This window comes from Camelus bactrianus, chromosome 3, assembly GCF_048773025.1.
Source record: "Camelus bactrianus isolate YW-2024 breed Bactrian camel chromosome 3, ASM4877302v1, whole genome shotgun sequence".
Lineage (NCBI taxonomy): Eukaryota > Metazoa > Chordata > Mammalia > Artiodactyla > Camelidae > Camelus > Camelus bactrianus.
This window is the reverse complement of record NC_133541.1, coordinates 144829246-144853813: the sequence shown is the minus strand read 5'-3', so window position 1 is coordinate 144853813 and position 24568 is coordinate 144829246. Positions and strand designations below refer to the sequence as shown.

General features: G+C 41.5%; 1 long non-coding RNA gene across 1 annotated transcript in view; it reads left to right on the top strand.

The window, feature by feature from the left end:
- The window catches only part of LOC141577187 (uncharacterized), a 31582-nt gene extending 15007 nt beyond the window's left edge, over nt 1-16575 (top strand). The window contains exon 3 of the long non-coding RNA XR_012505886.1: nt 14871-16575. This is a non-coding gene — a long non-coding RNA (uncharacterized LOC141577187). The remainder of the gene's footprint in view (nt 1-14870) is intronic.
- Nucleotides 16576-24568: the final 7993 nt, after the last annotated feature.

Sequence of the window (24568 nt, the reverse complement as noted above, 5' to 3'; positions counted from 1 at the left end):
AGAAATGGACAAGTTTCTGGAATATACAGTCCACAAAGACTGAATCAAGAAGAAATTGACCACTAGAACAAACTGATCACTAGAAATGAAATTGAATAAGTATTAAAAAAAGAACAGAGTATTTACATAATCTCAGAATATTTACATAATCTCAAATTAATAGATGCTAAAAACAGTGGGTGAAATCTTGATGAAGAACAGAATATTTACATAATCTCAAGTTACTGGTTAGTCACAAAGGAAAAAAGAACTTTGTAGGGAAGAAACCTAATAGACACCACCTAGTGAATTGATGAACTTAGCCATCACCCATAAATGGAAAAATTGATATCTTTTGCCATCTAAAATAACACCTTGGGAAGAACATAGCATCACTGATGCCTGTTGTGCTCCTGCTAAGAATACATGACATGGAACTAGTCATGAGGCAATATCAGAAAAATATAAAATGGACACTATAAAATTAATGATATATGTTCTTGAAAAATCATAAGATCATGAAAGAAAAGAAATGCTGAAAATTGTTCCATACTAAAGGAGAATAAAAGTACAAATCAAATGAATGTTATTTTTCAATATCTGAGCACAGATATTAGATATTATAGATATAATTTTAGACATTTAACTCTTATAAGAACAAAAAATCATGATAAAAATTTTAAAGGAAGATATGCAAATGTTTCATCTAATAGAAAATAATATGAGAGAACTTACTTTAAAAAAAAGGAATGGAAAACATGAAGTTGAAAAGTATAACTGAATTTAAAAACTTGCTGGAGAAATGATAATGCCAAGAGAATGACAGAGAAGACACTTACTTGGAGAAAATCTTTTCAAAAAGCACATCTGATAAAGGACTGTTATCTTCAATATACACAAAACAATTAAAACTCAACAGTGAAACAAAAATACCTGATTAAATGTAGCCAAAAGTCATTAACAGACATCTCACCAAAGAAAATACACAGAGGGCAAATAAGCATATCAAAAAATATTCCACATAATATGTTGTTAGGCAAATGGAAACAAAAATATTAGAACACCCCAAATTCAGGACACAGACAACACCAAGCCCTGGTGAGGATGTGGATCTATAGCACTTCTTATTCACTGCTGATGGGAATGCAAGATGGTAGGGAATCTGTGGAAGACAGTTTGTCAACTTCTTAAAAGGCTAAACACTCATGCACAATATAATCCAGCAGTTGCACTCCTTGGTATTTACCAGAAGGAGTTGAAAACTTATGTCCACACAAAAAACAATATATAGATGTTTAGAGCAGCTTTACCCATCATATCCAAATCTTGGAAGCAACCAAGATGCTCTTCATTAGGTAATGGGTAAATAAACTGTGGTACAGCTGGACAATAGAATAATACTCTATCCTAAAAACAAATGAGCCATCAAGGTATGAAAAGACATGGAAGAAATTTGAATTCCTGTTTCTTTTTCTTTTTTTTTTTTTTGAATGCCTATTACTAAGTGAAAGAAGCCAATTGGAAAAGGCTACATATTGTATGATTTCAACTATGTGACATCCTAGAAAAGGCAAAACCATATGAACAGTAAAAAGATTGGTGGTTGCCAGGGATTTTGGGTGGGAGAACTGAATAGGCAAGCAATGAATATTTTGAAGCTGGTGAAAATACTCCACTTGATACTATAATAATGGATGTATGTCATTACACATTTGTCCAAATCCACAGAATGCACACCAAGAGTGAAACTTAATAAAAACCATGAGCTTCAGGTGATAAAGATGTGTCATTATTGGTTCATCAACAGTAACAGATAGAAACATCCCCCACCAAAGTGGCCTAATAGGGAAGGCTGTGCAAGTATGGGGACAGGGCATATGGGCAATCTCTGTACCTTCCTCTCAGTTTTGATGTGAACATAAAACTGCTCTTGGAAAACATCTATTTAAAGTTTTACTAGTCATAACCACAGAGAATCTATGCTTTGCAGGAAAAGCAGTCCTAGGAGGGAAGCTCATAATAATACAGGACTTCCTCAAAAAAGAAGAACAATCTCAAATAAAAATTCTAACCTACTAGCTAAAACCAAGAGCAAACAAACGCAAGTCAGCAGAAGAAAGAAAATAAGAAAGATCATGGAGGAAATAAATAAAGATTAAAAAACAATGGAAAAAATCAATCAAACCAACAGCTGGTTTTCTGAAAGAGTAAACAAAATTGACAGATCTCTGGCCAAGCTCATGAAGAAGAGAAAAGAGAGAGCAGAAATAAACAAAATAAGAAAGGAAAATGGAGAAATTACAAACAATACCACAAAATACACAATGTAATATGAGAATACTATGAACAACTATAAGGACACAAAATGGATAACCTAGAAGAAATGGACAAGTTTCTGGAAACATAGAGTCCACCAAGACTGAATGAAGAAAACTTGACCACTTGAACAAACCAATCAGGAGAAATCAAATTGAATTAGAAATAAAGGCTTACCTAGAAACAAAATTCCAGGACCAGAAGGCTTCACTGAGGAATTTGACCAAACATACAAAGAACTCATAACAATCCTTCTTGAACACTTCCAGTAGACTGAAAAAGAGAGAGTACCCCCAAACTCATTCTATGAAGCCACCGTTAGCCTGATACCAAAAACAAAGTTACTACCAAAAAACAACAATACATACTAATACCACTGGTGATCATAGATGCAAAACTCCTCACCAAAATATTAGCAGAGTCCAACAGCACATAAAAGAGATCATACACCATGATCAATTTGGATTCATCCCAGGAACACAAGGATGCTGCACCATACATGAATCAATCAATGTAATGCATCACAACAAGAGAAAACACACACACACACACACACACACACACACACACAATCATCTCAATAGATGCAGAAAAATCATTTGATAAAATTCAACACTAATTTATGATAAAACACATTACCAAAGTGGTTATGGAGGGAACATAGCTCAACATAATAAAAGCTTTTTTTTTAACTTTTAAAAATTGAGTTATAGTCATTTTACAATGTTGTGTCACATTCCAGTGTAGAGCACAATTTTTTAGTTATACATGAACATACATGTATTCATTGTCACATTGTTTTTTGCTGTGAGCTTCCACAAGATCTTGTATATATTTCCCTGTGCTATACAGTATAATCTTCATAAAGGACAAGGTTGTCACTCTCACCACTTGTATTCAATATAGTCTTTGAATCCCTAGCCACAGCAATCAGGTAAGAAAAAAGAAATAAAAAGGATCCAAATAGGAAAAGGAAGAGGTAAAATTGTGACTATATGCAGATGACATGATACTGAATACAGAAAAATTTGAAAGTTTCACACAAAACTAAAACTAATAAAAGAATTTGGCAAGGTAGCAGATACAAGGTTAATGGACAAAAACCGGTTGCATTTCTTTATACAAATAATGAATAATCAGGAAAAGAATGTAAAGAAACACTCCCTTTTAAAATAGCACCCAAAGTAATAAAATATCTAATAATAAATTTAATCAAGGAGGTGAAATTGTTATAAATGAAGAACAATGAAACTGATTAAGGAGATTAAAGTAAACCTGAAAAAATGGAAAGATATCCCGTGCACCTGCCCAAGGCAATTTACAGATTTAATGCAACGTGTATTAAATTACCTAGGACATACTGCAGAGAAATAGAACAAATCATATTAAATTTTATATGGAAACACAAAAGACACAAAATTGCCAAGGCATTGCTGAAGAAAAAGAATAAGGCTAGGGAAATAACCCTCTCAGATTTCAGAAAATACTACAAGCTACAGTAATCAAAACAGCATAGTATTAGTACAAAAACAGAAATATGGATCAATGGAACAGGATAGAAAGCCCAGAAGTAAACCCAGAAAATTTTGGTCAATTAATCTTCAACAAAAGTGGCAAGAACATACAATGGAATAAACAGAGTCTCTTCAGCAAATGGTGTTGGAGAAACTGGAGAGCATCATGTAAATCAATGAAGTTAGAATACTCCATTACACCATACACAAAAATAAATGTAAAATGGATTAAAGACTAAAACATAAGACAAGACACAGTAAACTTCCTAGAAGAAATCATAGGCAAAATATTATCTCACATACATCTCAACAATGTTCTACTAGGGCAGTCTACCTAAACAATAGAAATAAAATCAAAACTAAGCAAGTGGGATATAATTAACTTACAATCTTTTGTACAGCAAAGGAAACCATAAACAAAACAAATCGGTAACTTATGGAATGGGAGAAAATATTTGCAAAAGATGAAACTGACAATGGCTTGGTCTCCAGAATATATAAAGAGCTCATATGACTTAATAAGAAAAACAAACAACCCAATCCCAAAATGATCAGAAGACCTAAACAAGCAATTCTCCAATGAACACATATAAATACCCTATAGGCTCATGAAAAAAAATGCTTAATATCACTAATTATCAGAGAAATGTAAATCAAAACTACAATGAGATATTATCTCACACTAGTCAGAATGGCCATCATTCAAAAGTCCACAAATGAAAAATGCTGGAGGGGGTGTGGAGAAAAGAGCACCCTAATACACTGTTGATGTCAATGCAGTTTGGTGCAGCCATTGTGGAAAACAGAATGGAGATTCCTAAAAAGACTAAAAATACAAATAACTTATGATGCAGCAATCCCACTCCTGGGCAATTATCCAAAGGGAACGCTAAATCAAAAATACGTCTACACATCCTACAGCCAGCATAGTACTCAATGGTGAAAAACTCAAAATCTTCCCACTAAAACCTGGAATAAGACACGGTTACCCACTATCAACAGTCCTATTCAACATAGTCTTGAAAGTCCTAGCCACAGCAATCAGGCAAGAGAGAAATAAAAGGGATCCAAACTGGAAAAAAGAGGTAAAAGTGTCACTATATGCAGATGACATGATGTTAAATATAGAAAACCCAAAAACTAGTAGAAATAATCACAGAATTCAGCAAGGTAGCAGGTTACAAGATTAGCATTCAAAAATAAATTTCATTTCTTTACACTAATGATGAATCAACAGAAAAAGAATGTAAAGTTTCAATCTCCTTTAAAATAGCTCCCAAAGTAATAAAATACCTAGGAGTAAATCTAACCAAGGAAATGAAAGACTTCTACACAGAAAACTATAAAACACTGATGAAGGAAATTAAATAAGACTTTAAAAAAGTGGAAAGATATCCCATGCTCCTGGATTGGAAGAATCAATATTGTTGAAATGGCATTATACTCAAGGCAATCTACAGATTTAAGGTGATCCCTATCAATTTACCCAGGACATATTTCACAGAAGTAGAACAAATCATAATAAAATTTACATATTCTTGTTTAATAAAAGCTATTTTTGACAAACCTACAGTCAGCACAATACTCAATGGTGAAAAACCGAAAACCTTCCCACAAATATCTGGATTGCACTTGGACCAAGAAAAAAATTATTAAGTAGGACATGATTAGAACAGCTGGTGCAATTTGAATATGAACTGTGGCATACATAATAATACTGAATCAGTATTAAGTATCCTGATTTTGATAAATATATTGTGATTGCATAAGAGAAAATCTTAAAAAAATAGTCACTGAATTTGAGACATGATTTCTATAAATTATACTCAGATCATTCAGAAATAGATATGCCCAGGAGTGGATCATGCAATAAGTCTATTTTTAGTTTTTTGAGACACCTCCATACTGTTTTCCATAATGGCTGCACCAAGCATATGATCTAGTAATCCCACTCCTGGGCACATATCCAGAGGGAACTCTAAATTGAAAAGATACATGCACCCCAATGTCCATAGCAGCACAATATACAATAGTCAAGACATGGAAACAACTTAAATGTCCATTGACATATGACACTATAAAGAAGCGGTGTTATATTTATACAATGGAATACTATTCAGCCATAAAAAAGAATAAAATCATAACATGGATGGATCTAGAGATCATCATTATAAGTGAAGTAAGCCAGAAAGAGAAAGAAAAAATATGGTATCACTTATATGTGAAATCTAAAAATGAAAGAAAAGGAAGAAAGTACTGAACTAATCTACAAAGTAGAAACAGACTTGCAAGCATAGTAAATATTCTTATGGTTACTGGGGGAAAGCGAGTAGGAAGGGATAAATTTGGGAGTTTGTGATTTGCAAATTTGGGCCACAATATATAAAAACTGGATTAAAAAAACAAATTTCTTCTGTATAGCACTGGGATCTTTATCTCCTTCTGCTTTTCCAATTTGGATCTCTTTTATTTCTTTTTCATGCCTGAGTGCAGTGGCTAGGACTTCCAAGATTATGTTGAACAGAAATGGTGAGAGTGGACAACATTGCCTTTTCCAAGATTTTAGTAGGAAGGTTTTCAGCATTTCACCATTGAATTTTATGCTGGCTATAGATTTGTCATAAACAGCTTTTATTATGTTGAGATATGTTCCCTATAAGCCCACTTTGGTGAGAATTTTTATCATAAATTGGCATTGAATTTTATCAAACGCTTTTTCTGTATCTATTAAATTCAAAGAAGAAATTATATGGAACCACAAAAGACCTAGAATTGCCAAAGCATTACTGAAGAAAAAGAAAAGAGGCTGGAGCAATAACTTTCCCAGACTTCAGACAATACTACAGAGCTACACTAATCAAGATAGCATGGTATTGGTACAAAAACAGATACATGGAGCATTGGAACAGAATAGAGAGCCCTGAAATGAACCCACAAACTTTTGGTCTACTAATCTTCAACAAACGAGGCAAGAATATTCAATGGAATCAAGAGAGTCTCTTCAGCATACGGTATTGGTAAAACTGGACAGCAGCACGTAAAGCAATAAAGCTAGAACACTCCCTTACACAATACACAAAAATAAACTCAAAATGAATCAAAGACTTAAACATAACACATGATATAACAAACCTCCTAGAGGAAAATATAGGCAAAACACTATCTGACATACATCTCAAAAATATTCTCCTAGAACAGTCAACCCAAGCATTATAAATAAATTAAAGAATAAACAAATGGGACCTAATAAAATTTACAAGCTTCTGCACAGCAAAACAAACCATAAGTAAAACAAAACGACAAGCTAGGGAATGGGAAATAATTTTTTTTGCAAATGAAATTGACAAATGCTTGATCTCCAGAATATATAAGCAGCTCACACAATTTAATAAGAATAAAAGCAAACAACCCAAACCAAAATGGGCAGAAGACCCAAATAAGCAATTCTCCAAGGAAGACATGCAAATGATCAATAGGCACATGAAAAAATACTCAATATCACTAATTATCAGAGAAATGCAAATCAAAAGTAAAATGAGGTATCAGCTCAAACAAGTCAGAATGGCCATCACTCAAAAGTCCAAAAATGACAAATGCTGGAGAGGCTGTGGAGAAAAGGGAACCCTCATACACTGCTGGAGAGAAGGCAGTTTGGTGCAGCCACTGCGGAAAACAGCATGCAGATTCCTAAAAAGATTAGGAATAGACCTAACATATGACCCAGGATACCACACCTGGGCATATATACAGAAGGAACCCTACTTCAAAATGACACTTGCACCCCAATGTTCATAGCAGAACTATTTACAATAGCCAAGACATGGAAAGAGCCTAAACATCCATCAACAGATGACTGGATAAAGGAGATATGGTATATTTATAAAATGGAATACTATTCAGACATAAGTCCGACAACATAATGCCATGTATATAAACAGAGACAGAATCAAAGACATAGAATACAAACTTCTGGTCAAACGGAATGAGGGTGGGAAAGGACTGGGATAGCAAAATGCAGAAAATATATCCAAGACTGTACTGTGTATCACAGGGAAATATATACAAGATTTTGTGCTGGCTGAAAATGAAGATAAGAGACAATGAATGTATATATGCTCATGCATAAAAGAAAAACTGCTCTACACTGGAATATGAAACAAAATTGTAAAATGATTATGAATCAATAAAAAGTTAAAAAAAGAAATTTGATGGGTGACATAATAGAACGGCTAAAGAAAGGATTTGGCAGACTAGATAATGAAGAGGGACTTGAAGTGTTTGAGAAGACACGAGAACAGAAAAACGTCAGTAAAAAGATGACATAGAAAATCAAATTAAAACCAATGCAAACATTGCTGTTGAAACCTAGGAAAAGACAAAGGATGCAGGGCTACGACATATAGGATTCCCAGATGAAAAAGCAAGATAATCAAAGAAAAAAGAAAAAAGGAAAAAAGCTCTGAAAAGCTATTCGAAAAAAATCAGACTGAAACATGCTGAAAGCCAAGCAACAATCATCTATAAGAAACCAGGAAGCACGGAGCATCCAAAGAAGGCGGAATCCCAATAGACTTACAAGCAGCTGTATTATCATTCAAATCATCAAAGTTCATGATCAAGCGAGTGACTTTGAATGCACTTAGAGTAAAGCTACTTAGTCACAACAGAACCTCCAGAGGGATTTCAGCTGATATCTCGACAGATTCATTGCAGGAAAGGAAGCAGGGACAAGACACAGACCAAATTCTGAATGAGAAAAAGCTGCAGTCTAGTGTAGCCTATGCCACAAGACTGCACTTTACAATTCTGGACAATGTATAGAATTTCACAGACTGGTCAATCGTAAAAGAAATCAGCAGTTTGAAGTTTATCCTAAAAGAAAGATTGCGAATTCTCCCTTGAATACAAAACAAGCAAGATTATCTGGAAATAAGAAAATCATCACTGGAAATGCAAGAATTGCAATGACTTGCAAAGAATAAACAAGAAGGCAAAGAGGAAGTCAAAATCCTAAAGATGGGAGAGGGAAGCAGGAAAAGATAGGTGATTTTCAGCACTTCACTATGTGAATCAGCTTATATGTCTCTCTTAAACAAACGGAGGGATACATGGCATAATGTGTTTGAAAAACAAACAAACAAAAAACAAACAAACAAACACCAAAAGCATACGGTTGACTGACATATATCCGACGGAACCAAGAAAATTCAAAACAAAATACTCAAAGTGATGTCAAGGATCATTCAGCATGCTTTGACAGAGTTTCGCTGCATGCATCTACACAACACACTTGTATTTAGAAAACAGATGCGTGCACTAATATTCATAAATATTGATTCATAAGAGCATATCGTGACCTAACCCAGATGACTATTTTCAATAAAATGAATCCATAGTCCGTGATATAGACTTACAAGCCTTCCATCAGGAAGAATGAATGGCATATTCAACCCTACGAACAGATTAAATGGCATATGCCTATAACAAAGACAAGTAGCTCTGCAAAACCGTACTAAGAGTAAAAGAGACAGACAGAAAAGTGGATATTGGGATTGGATTCGTTTCTAGGAAATGCAGCCCCCATGAAGCAAATGGATCCATAGTCTGAGAGCGTGGGTGATTCAGCAGAAAAGCAACAGAAAGATATGCATTCTGGCTGAATAGATATGATGCAAACATAAGATTCCTGTAGTGTGTCTTTGGGTACTGTTAACTGTTAGAATGTTTAAAGACATGTGAATATACAAACTTAACATGGACATAATTCCTCCGTTTGTACTACTTATACAGAAAGGAACATAAGGAAAGAGGAATGGAAAATAAGATCCATGGGACACTAATGGAGAGAAACACACTTAACTTAGGAAAGTCTCATCTGATACAGCCCCTCCCCCAACACTGACAAGAAGTTGCAACCATTGGGGATGGCAGTTACCGGTTGAATTCCAGGTGGAAACTTGTTTACCGCGTGGCATGTTGTGGCTGGTGGATCCAAAATAAGTAGGTGAACCATGTGGGTAGATCAGTGTCATGGAGGGGTGCAGCCCTCTGAAGGTTGGGTTATGTGTCCTGATAGGGAAGCTGTGTAAGTTCGAGATAGTGCTGCTGCCCAAAGGCCTGAATTCACGGGTCAGTTTCCAGAACCTGAAAGGTCAGACAGTGGAAGTTCTGCCTGTATTCAGCTTACTGGTGAGACTCCGAGTTACTTTGAGACATGCCCAGTCCTGTTGAAGTCAACTTTATGGGAGACACGAAGGGAAGTTGGCAGAAAAGCTGGATGCACGGATTGAGGGGAGATGCGAACACTTTGATGATTGTTGTTCTGCTACACTGGAGATTAGTGGTATGGAGAATGTACAGAATGCTAGGCTCGAAAGTCATTCATGAGACATATTGAGCCTCACTGATACTGGCAGAAAACTGTGGAGGGACAACGTGCACTTGAGGAAAGTTCTCAATTCACTGCTCCAAGAATGGGTCCAAGATTCTGGACGTCTAAAACAGAAGAGATGGCAGAGATCAAAAAAGCGCTCATGTTCTTGGAACAGGTGGTGAGAATCCACACGTCCCAAGGGGCAATAACAAACCAATAAGACCACCATGCACAAAGCCCTGGTAAGCCTTCTCCCAGGGTTGGGCCTAGATATCAAGCACATTCTCTTCCCTCCCCACAACTCAGGCATCCATTTTAAAGCATCAGCACCTGAGCTGCAATGAAGACATTAGGAGCAGAGCAAGCCCCTCCTAGGATCAGTGTTCAAACACCTTCACATTCTGTGCACAGCAGTGAAATCCTCCATGGTCAACTACTCTCGACTAAAACAGATTGGAAATGAATTCTTAGGTCACACAATGAAATGATGACCTTCCACTAGATTCAGCAAATGCTGTGTGTTTGTCTACTTTGGGGTGAAGGGAGTGTGGTAAGTGAGGGGAATATTTGACTGAATTTGAATATTTAGTAGGCCTCAGTTTTCCAAGACAGTATAGGTAACAATTATAAGTCAGTTATTGAAATGAACTGTAAAAGTCACCATAGACATGTAGGGACACATATTGTGTTGATTTTCCTTTCACTTCAGTCAAGTCCCGGGTGCAGGATATCATGGGGTTGCAGTCTTGGATGGGTTAAATTGCTTTACCAAACATGATCGGATGATTAAGTATTCTCATGGTTGATAGAAGAGCACCTTGTTCTCCATAGACTAGCAAAGATGCAGCAGTGTTCTCATAGCTATGATGCCTCTGGGTACTATTGGAAGCAAGCCTACATGTCAATATGTTGTTTGTGTTTCCTTGTGTTTTCCTAGAGAGAAAAGTTGCCCCTTTAATCACCAACATTGGCAAGTATGTGTCATTGGGGGAAAGGGCAGCACATCAACAAGGGGAACCCAGGGTGGGGGTTATTTCATGGTTCCAATATTTATTTCATGTTTCCTGTTGTTGAAGGCATCAACAGTAAAGGTTTCACCTGTTCCCTTCAACACTTTGGACTGGTATTTTACATTTTTCTGTCTATTTTCCTCTTAGAGCTGACAAACTGGTACCTGAATATGACTAGACTGGATTCGGGTTAGTTTTAGTATGTTTTGAAAATTAACTTCATTTTCATACAAATCCCAAAATATGTAAATCAATTCCATTAACCATGTGAAAGACTGTAACTGAGGAATCAACACAATGTCAATACTGGTGTTTTCAGAAAAACCCTCCCACCATGGCGGTACGGATAATAGAGCTAAAGAAGAATCACTTTTCTGTGAGTTATAATGAAAAATGTTGATTTGTCTATGTCCATTTGGCAGAGTTCCAGTGCAAATTTCGCACACTCGCTGCCATATACAGAGCAATATAATTATTGACTCACCCAGCCCTTTGCTAAGGAACATGGCTAAGAGTGGTCTCTTACTTGTAAAGACAGAAAGAGGCCTCACAAAACCTGGAAGGAGCAGGAAGAAATGTTGAGATTGGAAATTAGTGCAGGACCTGACCTCTGGTGAGGTAGAAGCTAAGGTGAATCTCTGCTTTACTGGGTCGCAAACACTCAAGCGGACAGGACACTAGAGTTTGAAAGTGCTGCACTGAGTGTTAGCAGAGGGCACAGCAGATGCTTGGCTGACAGAACTCAAAGAAATCGTACAAAATAACCCCTGAGTTGATTCCCAGACCAAGATATGAGCTGCCAAATTTGAGCTAGCAGGAGCTGTGCAAGATTAGGGACAGGGCTAAGGATGATGGCACACACTGAATCTCAGCGATCTGGAGGGTGTATTGGATTGTGGTTTGTCCTATCAAGAGAGCAAACCGGCCTGGGATCCCAATGAGAAAGCAACCAAACTGGCGGGCGAGTTTGACTTTACTGAAATATCCCATGGCCACATCCACAGCATCTGTAGTCCAAGGAACCAATTTGGAATTTTGCAAGTCGAACAAGTGTGGGGCTCAATGAGAGATATCATTCATCTGGTTTCAATGATCTACGGGTCCTTGAGGTTGAAATTGGTGTCCAGTACCATAGGATCTTCCATATTCATAGCTAGGACTGGGATTAGGATTTGGTAAGAGGCAGTGGATGCAGGTCAGCTCTGTAGTAGTCTTCATGATCCCATGCCACCAGAATGAGAGGACAAAGATGAGTGGTTCCTGTCCGCTGCTTGAGAAGATGAAGCGTTTAATTCAGCTTTATCTCCCAAAGGCAGATGCTACATTTGGGATGGCACTGACATGTTACGGCAACGAGGACATCAAGGTGGGGCTGTGGGATCATTGCAGCAGTCCCTGATGCATGACATCCTTAGATATGTTTCCACTGGTGTTTCTGTAGACAAAGAAGCTCTGGGAAGACCTTGTACTATTGGGACATACCACTGCAATAAAAAGGACAATTGCACTGTCACAATGGTGTTTTGGAAACACTCCAAATTGACATACAGCAGCCTGCCAAGCAGAAACCTTATAGAAGCTTCGTTTCCACAAGGGAGAGGGTCCATGCACGTTCAGAGCTGTGATATAATCGTAATAAAAATTAAGTTCTACTAAACGACAAGAGTAGGTTTTGTACATGACAACCACTGCAACACCAGCAATTAGAGATATACCACACTACACACACAGAAAAATAACATTGCATCACTGTCTAGGAAATATTGTCCTCACAGAAATATCATGGAATTGCATACACCCAAGAGACTAAAATTTTCACTTAAACAAGCCCAGCAAGTCTACATTATATACCTGAAAATACTTGACCAGTAGAGTTACAAAACTATAGTAAAAGAGACAGGAAGTACCATTTTCACTCCAAAAGGGATTGAAGGTTCCAGAAAATGGTTTAAAGAATTAGACTCTGAAACAATTCCAGAGCAAGCCTTGAAAAGGTTGGTGAGAGAAGCACTGAAGAACAGTATTGTCTTAGAATTTCAAAAGGCAGAATACAAGAAAAAGGGAAGAGAACATCTATATACAAGACAAATAAATCAGAAAACTCGATGGATGGGATAATAGGGCAGATAAAGTCAGTCCTAAGCGGACTAGATAATGCAGAGGGACTCGTGAGTGACTGCGAAGACAGGAGAACAGAAATACCCTGATCAGAAGATGACATAGAAAAGCAAATGAAAACCAATGCAAAAAATTCTGCTGAATCCTGGATAAGACAAAGCATGCAAAGCTAGGATTCATAGGATTCCAAGAAGGAAAAGCATGATATGTATATAAAAAAATATCTGAAAATGTATTTGTAAAAATATCAGACTGAAACTTGCTGAAAAGCAAGAAACAATCATGTATAAGAAATGATGAGGCACAAAGCGTCCAAAGAAGGCGGAATCCCAAAAGACCTACAAGCAGCTGTTTTATCTTTCAAATCATCAAATTCATGATCCACCGAGTGATTTTAAATGCACCTAGGTAAAAGCAACTTAGTCACAACAGAACCTCCAGAGGGGTTTCAGCTGATATCTCGACAGATTCATTGCAGGACAGTTAGCATTGACAAGACACAGACAAATTTCTGAATGAGAAAAAGCTGCAGTCTAGTGCAGCCTATGCCACAAGACTGCCATTTACAATACTGGCCGATGTAGACAATTTCACAGACTGGCCAATTTTAAAAGATCTCAGAACTTCAAAATTTATCATAAAAGAAAGATTGTGAATTCTACCCTGAATAGAAAACTAGAAAGATGATCTGGAAATAAGAAAACCATCATTGGAAATGCAGGAGATACAATATAAGTTGCAAAGAATAAAAGAGAAGTAGGCAAAGAGGACGTCAAAATCCTATGGATGGGAGAAGGTAGCAGGAAACATAGGTGATGTTCAGCAATTTTGTATCTTAATCACTATATATGACTATTTTCATCAAATGGAGTGATACATTGCATAATGTGTTTGCAAAACAAACAAACAACAAAAAAGCAAACAAACAATCACCAAAAGCGTACGGTTGAGTGACATATATCCGCAGAAACCAAGAAAATTCAAAAGAAAATACTAAAAGTGATGTCAAGGATCATTCAGCACGCTTTGACACAGTTTGGCTGAATGCATATAAACAACACCCTTGTATTAAGAAAACACACGAGTGCATAAATCTTAATAAATATTGATACATAAGAGCACATTGTGACCTAACCCAAATGACTATTTTGAATAAAATAGATCCATAGTCCGTGATATAGAAATACAAGCCTTCCATTAGGATGAATGAATGGCATATTGAATACTACGAGGAGAATAAATGGCATATTCCTATAATAAAGACAAGTAGCTCTGCCAAATCTTAAAAGAGTAAAAAAGACAGACAGTAAATTGTATAATGGGACTGGTTTCGTTTCTAGGAAATTCAGCCCCAATGAAACAAACGAATCCAAGTTCTGAGAGTGTGGGTTTTTCAGCAGAAAAGCAACAGAGAGATATGCATTCTCGGTGAATGTATATGACACAAATATAAGATTACTGTAGTGAGTCTTTGGGTACTGTTAACTGTTAGAAAGTTTATAGACATGTGAATCCATAAACTTAACATGGACGTACTTCCTCCGTTTCTACTTTATATAGAAAACTGCACATAAGAAAAGAGGAATGGAAAATAAGAAACATGGGACACAAATGGAGAGAAACACACATACCTTAGGAAACTCTGGATGGATGCAGCCCCTCCCCGAACACTGACAAGATGCAGCAACCATTGGGGATGGCAGTTACCAGTTGAAATCCAGGTGGAATGCTGGTGTGTCCCGCGTGGCTTGTTGTGGCTGGTGGATCCAAGGTAACTGGGCAGAACACGGTGGGTGGATCAGTGTCATGGAGGGGCTGCCGCCCTCTCTGAAGCTTGGGATATGTCTCTTGTTCGGGAAGCTGTGTAAGAGCAAGATACTGCTGCTGCCCAATGGCCTGAGTTCACGGGTCAGTTTCCAGAAACTGAAAGGTCAGACAGTGGAAGTTCTGCCTGTCCTCAGCTTACTGGTGAGACTCCGAGTTAGTTTGACACATGTCCAGTCCTGTAGAAGTCAACTTTAAGGGAGACACGAAGAGAAGTTGGCAGAAAAGCTGGATGCACGGATTGAGGGGAGATGTGAACACTTTGATGATTGCTGTTCTGCTACACTGGAGATTAGTGGTATGGAGAATTCTTTACAGAATACTAGGCTCGGAAGATATTCATGAGACATATTGAGCCTCACTGATACTGGCAGAAAACTGTGGAGGGGCAACGTGCACTTGAAAAGTTCTCAGTTCACTTCTCCAAGAACGGGTCCAAGATTCTGGACGTCTAAAATAGAAGAGATGGCAGAGATCATAAAAGCGCTCATGTTCTTGGAACAGGTCGTGAGAATCCACACGTCCCAAGGGAAAATTTCAAAACACTAATACCACCATGCACCAAGCCCAGGTAAGCCTTCGCCCAGGGTGGGGTCTAGCTATCAAGCACTTTCTCTTCCCTCCCCAACACAGGCATCCATTTTAAGGCATCAGCACGTGAGCTGCAATGAAGCCATTAGGAGCAGAGCAAGCCGCTTCTAGAATCAGAGTTCAAATACCTTCACATTCTGTGAACAACAGTGAACTCCTCCATGGTCAACTACTCTCGAGTAAAACAGATTGCAATTGAATACTTAGATCACACCGCGAAATGATGACCTTCCCCTAGATTCAGCAAATGCTGCGGTTCTGTCTACTTTGGGGTGAAGGGAGAGTGGTAAGTGAGGGGAATCTTTGACTGAACTTGAATATGTACTAAGCCTCAGTTTTTCAAGAGAGTATAGGTAAATCTTATAAGTCAGTTATTGAAATGATCTGTAAAAGTCACCATAGACATGAATGGACACATGTTTTGTGGATTGTCTTTTCCCTTCAGTCAAGTTCCGGGTGCAGGATATCATGGGGGTGCAGTCTTGGATGGGTTAAATTGCTTTATCAAACGTGATCGGATGAGTATATATTCTCATGGTTGATAGAAGAGCACCTGGTTCTCCATAGTCTAGCAAAGCTGCAGCAGATTTCTCATAGATATAATGCTTCTAGGTGCTATTTGAACCAAGCCTATGTGTAAATATGTTATTTGTGTTTCCTTGTGTTTACCTCGAGAGAAAAGTTGCCCCTTTACTAGCCATCATTGACAATTACGTGTCATTGGGAGGAAAGGGCAGCACATCAACAAGGGAAACCCAGGGTTGGGGTTATTTCATGGTTCCTATATTTAGCTCATTGTTCCTGTTGTTGAATGCATAAATAATAAAGCTTTCACCTGTCCCCTTCAACACTTGGGACTGCTATTTTACATTCTTTCTATTTTTATTTTGAGCTGACATATTAGTACCAGAAAATGACAAATGTGCTTTGGGGCTAGATTCAGTATGTTTCGAAAGTTAACTTCATTTTGATACAACTCCCAAAATATGTAAATCAATTCCATTAACCATTTGAAAGACTGCCACTGAGGTATCAACGCAATGTCAATAATGGAGTTTTCAGACAAACCGTCCCACCATGTCTGTACAGAAAATTGAGCTAAACAAGAATCACATTTCTGTGAGTTATGTCTGTGAAATGTTGATTTATTGATGTCCATTTGGCAGAGTACTGGTGCAAATTTCGCTCATTCACTGACATGTGCTCAGAAAGATATATATGGACTCAACAAACCCTTGGCTTGGGACACTTGGTGAAGAGTGGTCTCTTACTTACAAAGACAGGAAGAGGCCTCACAAAACCTGGAAGGAGCAGAAAGAAATGTAGAGAATGGAAATTAGTGCAGGACCTGACCTCTGGTGAAGGAGCAGCCAAGGTGAAACTCTCGTTTACTTGGACACACACTCTCAGGTGGTCAGGAAACAAGGGATTGAAAGCACTGCGCTGCGTGTTAGAAGAGGGCACAGCAGATGCTTGGGTGACAAAACTCAAAGAAATCAGCACAAAATATCCCCACAGTTGATTCCCAGACCAAGATACGAGTGGCCAAATTTGAGCTAGCAGAAGCTGGGCAAGATGAGGGATATGGTTGTGGATAATGGCACACACTGAATCTCAGTGATCTGGAGGGTGTATTGGATTGTGGTTGGTCCTATCAAGAGAGCAAACCGGCCTGGGTTACAAATGAGAAACCAACCAATCTGGCGTGCGAGTTTGTGTTTATCGAAATGTCCCATGGCCACATCCAATGCATCTGGAGATTCAGGGACCAATTGGTTATTTTACCAATCGAGCACGTGTGGGGCTCAGTCAGAGCCATCATGCATCAGGTCTGAGATTTCCAGGGGGCCTTGAGGTTGAACTCAGTGTCCAAAGCCATAGGATTTGCCAATTTCATAGGCAGGATTGGGATTTGCTTTCTGGGGTGGAGGGTCTCCCCCAAGTGTCTGGACTTGACTCTGGGTGAGTTGGTCAGTTGGACAGTGGCTCAGTGTGAGTCCATGTCCAGTGGAGGAGGTAGCGGGTTAGATCTAGAAGGACTCCTTCTGGGGCGGGAGGGCACACAATGGAGGCAGGAGGCCAAGTCCAGTTGACTGAGAACAGGTCATATCCTGCATTGTCCTGCAGGGCAAATGAAAGCGTCCAGTCTACAGAAGGTGGAAAGGTGGTCCATACAATGGTTCAGCTCAGAAGTCACATCCTCAAAGGAGCCTTCCCTGCCTGCACAGTCTAAAGGGACAGCCTCCTCCAAGCATATCTCCCCAGCAGACACCTGCTCCATTTCCTGCATAGCATTCAGGACTCGGGCCCCTGCTCCGCACCCAGTCATGTTTCCGCTGCCTAGAGGGAAAGCCCTCACGGGAGCCATCAAGCCCTGCATGACCATGGCCCCACATCTCTGTCTCCCCTGCCACCACTGTCTCCACCTGGCCCTCTTCTCCTTCACACCGGCACTCCTGAATTCCCCCAACCCTGTGTGCTCTCCAGAGCACGTGTCCCTCCTAACATGTTGTGTGCTCACTGTGTCTCACCCACTGCATGCCTCCCACCCAGGTCAATATCCAGCACACAGTAGGGCTCAGTAAGTAGAGAATGAAAGACTCTTACCATCACTGCTGGGAAGACTTTTCTCTGTGGCCTACAGTGATCACAGACACTTCACATATTCGCTGAGGTCCTACTGTGTGCTGGGCGGGTTCCAGATACCGGGCACAGCAGGTAGTGAAGCAGGCATGTCTCCATTCTCATGCAGCAGACAGCCTGGTGGGGGACACAGAGAAAATTAAGTAAAATATACACAATATCCGGAGGTGATATGTTCCATGGAGAAAAATAAGGTCAGGGAGGACATTTGAGCAGATTCCTGGAGGTGTTTAAGAAGCAGAGGGAGACAGTTCCTGGCTGAAAGATCAGCCAGCACAAAGGCCCTGAGGCCACAGTGGGATGCGCTTGGAGGGTCTTAGTTATCCATGTGAGTTCTTAGTCCTGCCTTGAATATGTATGTTGCTTTTAATTGTAAACCTAGATTTCAACTTTATAGCAAATTAACCTGCATCATCAATCTGCATAATTTAGCCAATTCTGTTTCAGGTGTTGTGGGCACAATTGCGGGCTAGTTACTTGGGTTGGTAAAGAACTACCCACGTCTGAGAAGGGTCTAGGAAAGTTTAATAGGGACACTGCTATAGGCAACATCAGGCCACACAGGCAAGAGGTGCCTACACGAGCGCCAAGGTTGAGTGTGTAGGGTCTGTTATTGGGGGTGTGCTGTGCACACAAGGAGGAGGGGGATGCATGATCAATTCATGCACAGGTACCTGGTTGGTTGTGAGATCTGACAGGGGCTTCTCTGAACAACAGGCTTTACCACTTTGATAAGGGCAGGATGTGAGGCCTCTCTTCCTGGGGCAATGAGTTTACATAGGGTAAACACACAGCAAGAGAAGATGTTTTATAGCTTGTGGAAATGCAGGTGTGCAAAGGGTCCTGCAGTGTGGAGTGGGAGGTAAAGTGCCACTGGGCTCTAGGCACACAGAGAGCCCAGGGGTGAGGGTGTATGACTCTAAAGAGTGCCAGCTGGCTTCACACCAGGGACTTTATGTGGAAACAGGACAATCTAGGTTGTCAGCACGTGTCTACTCAGTGAGCTCCCTAAGCATAGCTCTGTCAGGCACCAGGTGGCTGTGAAATGAACATGAAGTTCCCCACCCTGAGGACCCCAATGAATGAACATCTTGACATCCTCAAGCCCCTTCCCCTGCACCACCGCCCCACCTCATCTGGGTCTCAGGCTCTGACCCTGACATCAGTGGCACCTTCGTTCCCTACATCCAGCGCCTCTGGACGTCTCTGTGATGAGCTGTTCCATGTCAGAGAGCCCCAAACTGAGCTCTGCCTTTACCCCATGAATGCTTCCTCCCTGTGAAGCCCCTTGTGAAGGAGCCACCACTAGCAGGATCCTTCAGCCCTGAGTGTCTGCCTTCCCCACCCCTCCGATTTCCCCCAGCACATGATCCCCTCTGGAGGTCCCTATTATCCTCTCCCTCCCAATTCAGTCTTGGGCTGCACAGCAAATCCCTCTTCACAATCTCCCACAAGACAATTCCAGGTCCACTTGGGGACACTGAGGTGACACAGGCTGGTGTTGCTGGGAATGAAAAGCAAGATCCTGGAGCAGAGGAGAGGCAAGAGCTCCCAATCCACCAGAAAATAGGCTAAAGTGGGGGCAAGACACCCATAAAGGGTGAGGCAGGCATCACACTGCAGCCCCGCCCTCTGCTACCCCAGGGTGCCCTGTGTTTCCTGCTTTGGCCTGGGGGACTTCCCCCCTTACTCTCTGTTAGAGGGGTGCCCATTCATTCATTCACACCCTCATTCACCATGTACATGGGTCCTGCTCAGTGCCAGGCCTCAGCTGAATGACAGCTCATCCTTGGGGACACAGCTCAGATCTCACCTCCTCAATGAAGCACTTCTGGATTCCCACCCCTCCTGAAGCTCCTCTGGCCTCAATTGGGACCACTAGGGCTGTGACCACACTCTGATTACCTCCCAAGTCTGTGATCTCTGTGAAAGCTCTGGGCCCAATGTGGAAAGAGACTCAGAAAAATGGGGCCAAAAGGGGCTAAGAAAAATGTTACTAGTTCTCTATTACAGAGAAGGGCACTGAGCAGAGAGAGGGCAGTGTCCAACCAAAGCTACAAAGCATGGTCTTAGTGAGCCCTCCCATGTCCCTGTTACTAGTTCTCTGTTACAGATGAGGACACTGAGCCATAGAGAGGGAGCAGAGCCCTGCTATAGCCTTGGCCCCACGGCCTGTGTCCTTTATGAGTAGCTCCATGCTGCCAGCAGGGGTGTGGGCCTGGAATGGAGGTTGAAAGCAGCCTGACCCCCAGGACCCTTTCATACACAAAGTCAGTCTCAGGAAACACCCCTCAAGACCTACTCTACACCCCTGGGATTGGGACCTGATTGCTGTTCCTGGAAGCTGGCTGGGCTTCCCTGTGAATTGGCCCAGGAGATGCTTGGGACAGACACAGCGACCCTGAGGCTCCCTGTCCCCAGATGAGCAGCTCTGGTCCCCTTGACTGTCCCTGGCAGAGGCCTGATGACATGAGGTGTTGGCCGGGTAGCCAGCTGTGGAGATGAGGAAACGGGGGCAACATGCATGTACATGCAGGGATCCAGGTATTCACTCAACAATCATTGATTCAGGCCTTGACGTGTGGCTTGCCTGGGCCCAGGCCTGGGTGTCCAGCAGTGCATACAGTCAACCCCTTGAGCCTTCTGGGAAAGCAGTGCTCAGAGGAACTGGCCCTCAGTGCCCCCATCAGTCCCCATACCTGGGCCTCTCTGGGGGATTCTGAAATGTGGGATCATGACGGTCCTGGGAAAGGAGAGAGAATGTGGGCTGGGCGTCAGGTCTGCATCAGAACCTAATGATGCCCATAATGTTGTGTGACCTGGAAACTCCCTGACCTCTCTGTACCTGGCTATCCAGCCCTGTCTCAGAGGACTGCTGTGCTTGGCACACAGTAGGACCTCAATCAGAGGAAATACCCAGCCCTTCCCCAGGAACCTCTCCTATTACATGCCCAAAGCTAAGCCCATGTGCCACACATCACCAGAGCTGATACTTGACAAACAGGGCAAGTGAAATCCAGCAACTCCTCCATCCTGCCTGAGGCCCTTCCCTCCTCAGTGACAGTGGCTCAGAGCATGTCTCTGCATCCCAGAAGTCTGAACTGAGCCTTGTGACCTGGAGGAGTCCCTGTTGCACACAACTCTGTTTCCAGGTCCTTCCAACAAGACACAAGAGCACCTGGTCAGTGTCTTAGCTGCAAGGTCCTCCCTTTGCAAATTGCCCCATCTCATTCAGGCTAGAAGATGTGAGTTCCAGGGCACATGACCATCCAAATGAAGACTTCAGGGAAATATTCCCTGCCCACACTGCAGTCTTCTGAGCCCACCTTCTAAAAGAAGGTGTAGTGACCCACGGTTGTGCACAGTTTTATCAGAACACAGCCCTCACCCACCCACCATTGGAAACAAGTGAGAAGCAGAGATTCCCAAGTGCCTAGACCCCTGTCATCCAGAAAGCAGAGGTTAGGGTTACAGACAGAAGGGGAGAAAGTACTTTCAGACTATATATCTGATAAGGGGTTAACACCCAAAACATATAGAGAACTCTTACAATTCAACAGCAAAAAACAAGCAATCTGATTTAAAAAGTGGGCAGAGGAACTGAATAGACATTTTTCCAAAGAAGGCACACAGATGTCTAACAGGTACATGAAAAGGTGCTCAACATCACTCACCATCAGGGAAATGCAAATCAAAACCACAATGAGATATCCCCTCACACCTGTCAGGGTGGATGTCATCAAAATACAAGAGATAACAAGTGATGGTGGTGGTGCGAAGAAAAGGGAAACTTGTGCAACGTTGGTGGGAATTTAAATTGGTGCCATCACTCTGGAAAAGAGTAAGGAAGCTCTCCCAAAATTTAATTCCATATGATCCAGCAAGTCCAATGCTGGGAATATATCCAAAGGAATTGAAATCACTATGTCAATGAGACAACTGCACCCTCATGTTCACTGTATCATTATTTACAATAACCAAGATATGTAAACAACCTAAGTGTCTGTCAACAGATGAATGGATACAGAAAACGTGATGCATATGTATGTATATATAATGGAATCTTAATCAGACATTAAAAAAATGAATTCCTGCCATTTGTGACAACTTGGATGGACCTTCAGTGTATTATGCTAAGTGAAATAAATAAGACAGTGAAAGACAAATACCTATGATCTCATTTATATGTGGAATCTACAAAATAATCCGAAACCCATAGAAACAGAGATCAGGTTGGTGGTTGCCAGAGGTGAGTCAGGGGGTGATTGAAATTCGGGAAGATAATCAAAATGTACAAACTTCCACTTAGAAGATAAACAAGTCCTGGGGACATAGTGTACTGCAAGGTGACTGTAGTTAACAACACTGCGCTGTGCATTTGATAGTTGTTAAGAGAGTACCTCTTAAAATTTCTGATCACAAGGAAAATAGTGTGTGACTATGGGTGATGACAGACATCAAGTAAATTTAATGCAGTGATCATTTCACAATATGCACATGTAATAAATCATTATGCTGCACACCTAAAGCCAACAAAGTTATGTGACAATTGTATCTCAGGAATACTTATCCCAGGAAGCGGGGGTGCAAGCCTGGACTACCTACTGCAGGAGCTGCCTTTGCCCTCCAACAGCAGAGGGTGGTAATTGTGACAGGGACTGTAGGTCCCTCAAAGCCTAGAATGATTGCTGTCTGGACCTTCACAGGGAGAGTGTGCAGACCCTGCCCTGGAAGACGGTGGTCATGGCAGCAACGACGGCCTGCCTGTGTGCAGGCTCAGCCCAGACAGCTCCTGTGCTCTGCTGTCACCGCATTTACTTCCCTCCCCACCCTCAGAGGGAGAGGCTTCAATGTTGCGATTTTACACATGAGAAAACTGAGGCTCATTTGCTTTGAATTATTGACCAAGTGGTGGGGGAAGTTTTGAACCCCAGTGTTCTGATTTCAAAGCCACATCTCAGCCCTGATTTTTAGAAGGTGGAGGTCCAGGCACTGGGGACCCTCCACCTTCCTCACTTGTAGTCTTACTCCAGGGCTGCCATCCCCGAGGCGTCTGGGTGAACACATTTAATCCGCTTACTCTGCACCAGCTGAGCCCTTGGCTGCCAGTCTGTTGTCGCTGCCTGACACCAGCTGAGTTTTACAAGTAAATCATCCAACCTGCCCTGCCAGCCCACTTGCCCTGCTATGTGGGGCAGACCCTTCCTAGCCTGGTCATTCTAAACCATTATCTCACACATTTGCACAACTGCATCGAAAGGGCCCTACTCCCTGTGTGGAGGTATCGACAAGGGGAAGGGAGGGGAGTTTGGGGTGACCGCTTACTGTGAAGGTGACACATGATAGGGACATGTTCATGTCCATAATGGCACTCAATTTGAAGCTAAGAACATGGTCACAGCGAGGGCTAAAAGCTGAGAGGCTACAAGGCTGCTGAGAAAGGGGCTTGAATATTGAATTGTAAATGTGTAATTTAATTTAAAAATTAGTACCCTGGGTGATAAGAATTTGCCCCTAAGGCCAGAATTGGCCGCCTGACCATTGGGAACCCCTCAAATCCAGGATGTAATATCTGAGCATGGAGGGGGCTTAAATTGGGGTGCTGTCCTCTCAGTCATGGTGCACCTGCCCACGTGTGCACCCATGAACTGCAGTGCTCACACATCAAGGCACCTCTCATGCCCTGCCAAGGAGGTCAGTGTCATAAGGAAAGGATGACAGACTGTGAGGTCACACGTGTGCCCCTGCAGGGGTGAATGTTGTAAAGGGCATAGCCCCCCCACTCTCACCTCCAGGAGGGGTGGTGGAGGGAGCAGGACTACTGAGCCCCTAGGCTTAGCAAGCATCCTGGCTGAGGTTGGGGAGGCTGTCCACTCTGAAGTCATAGGTCAGATGGTAGATTGGAGTCCCACCCCCACAGCTCACCAGTGAGACCGTCTAGTCTGTTTTCTCTGTAAACTGGAACACAGTCACCCTCACCCTCAGAAATGGGGGCAGCCTGTGTAAATTACAACACAAAGCCATGCGCTGTTTCAAGTGCCCGGGGTGTCCAGCCCCCCTAGGCCGGGCAGGTGGGAGAGGAGGTGTGTGGGTTAGCAGGTGTGACAGCAGAGCTGAGACTTGGCTGAGTGCATACACTCTAATATCCAGGAACTGCGAGCTACCACTAGCAAACCTGTTCATTGGGGCCATGTGTACTC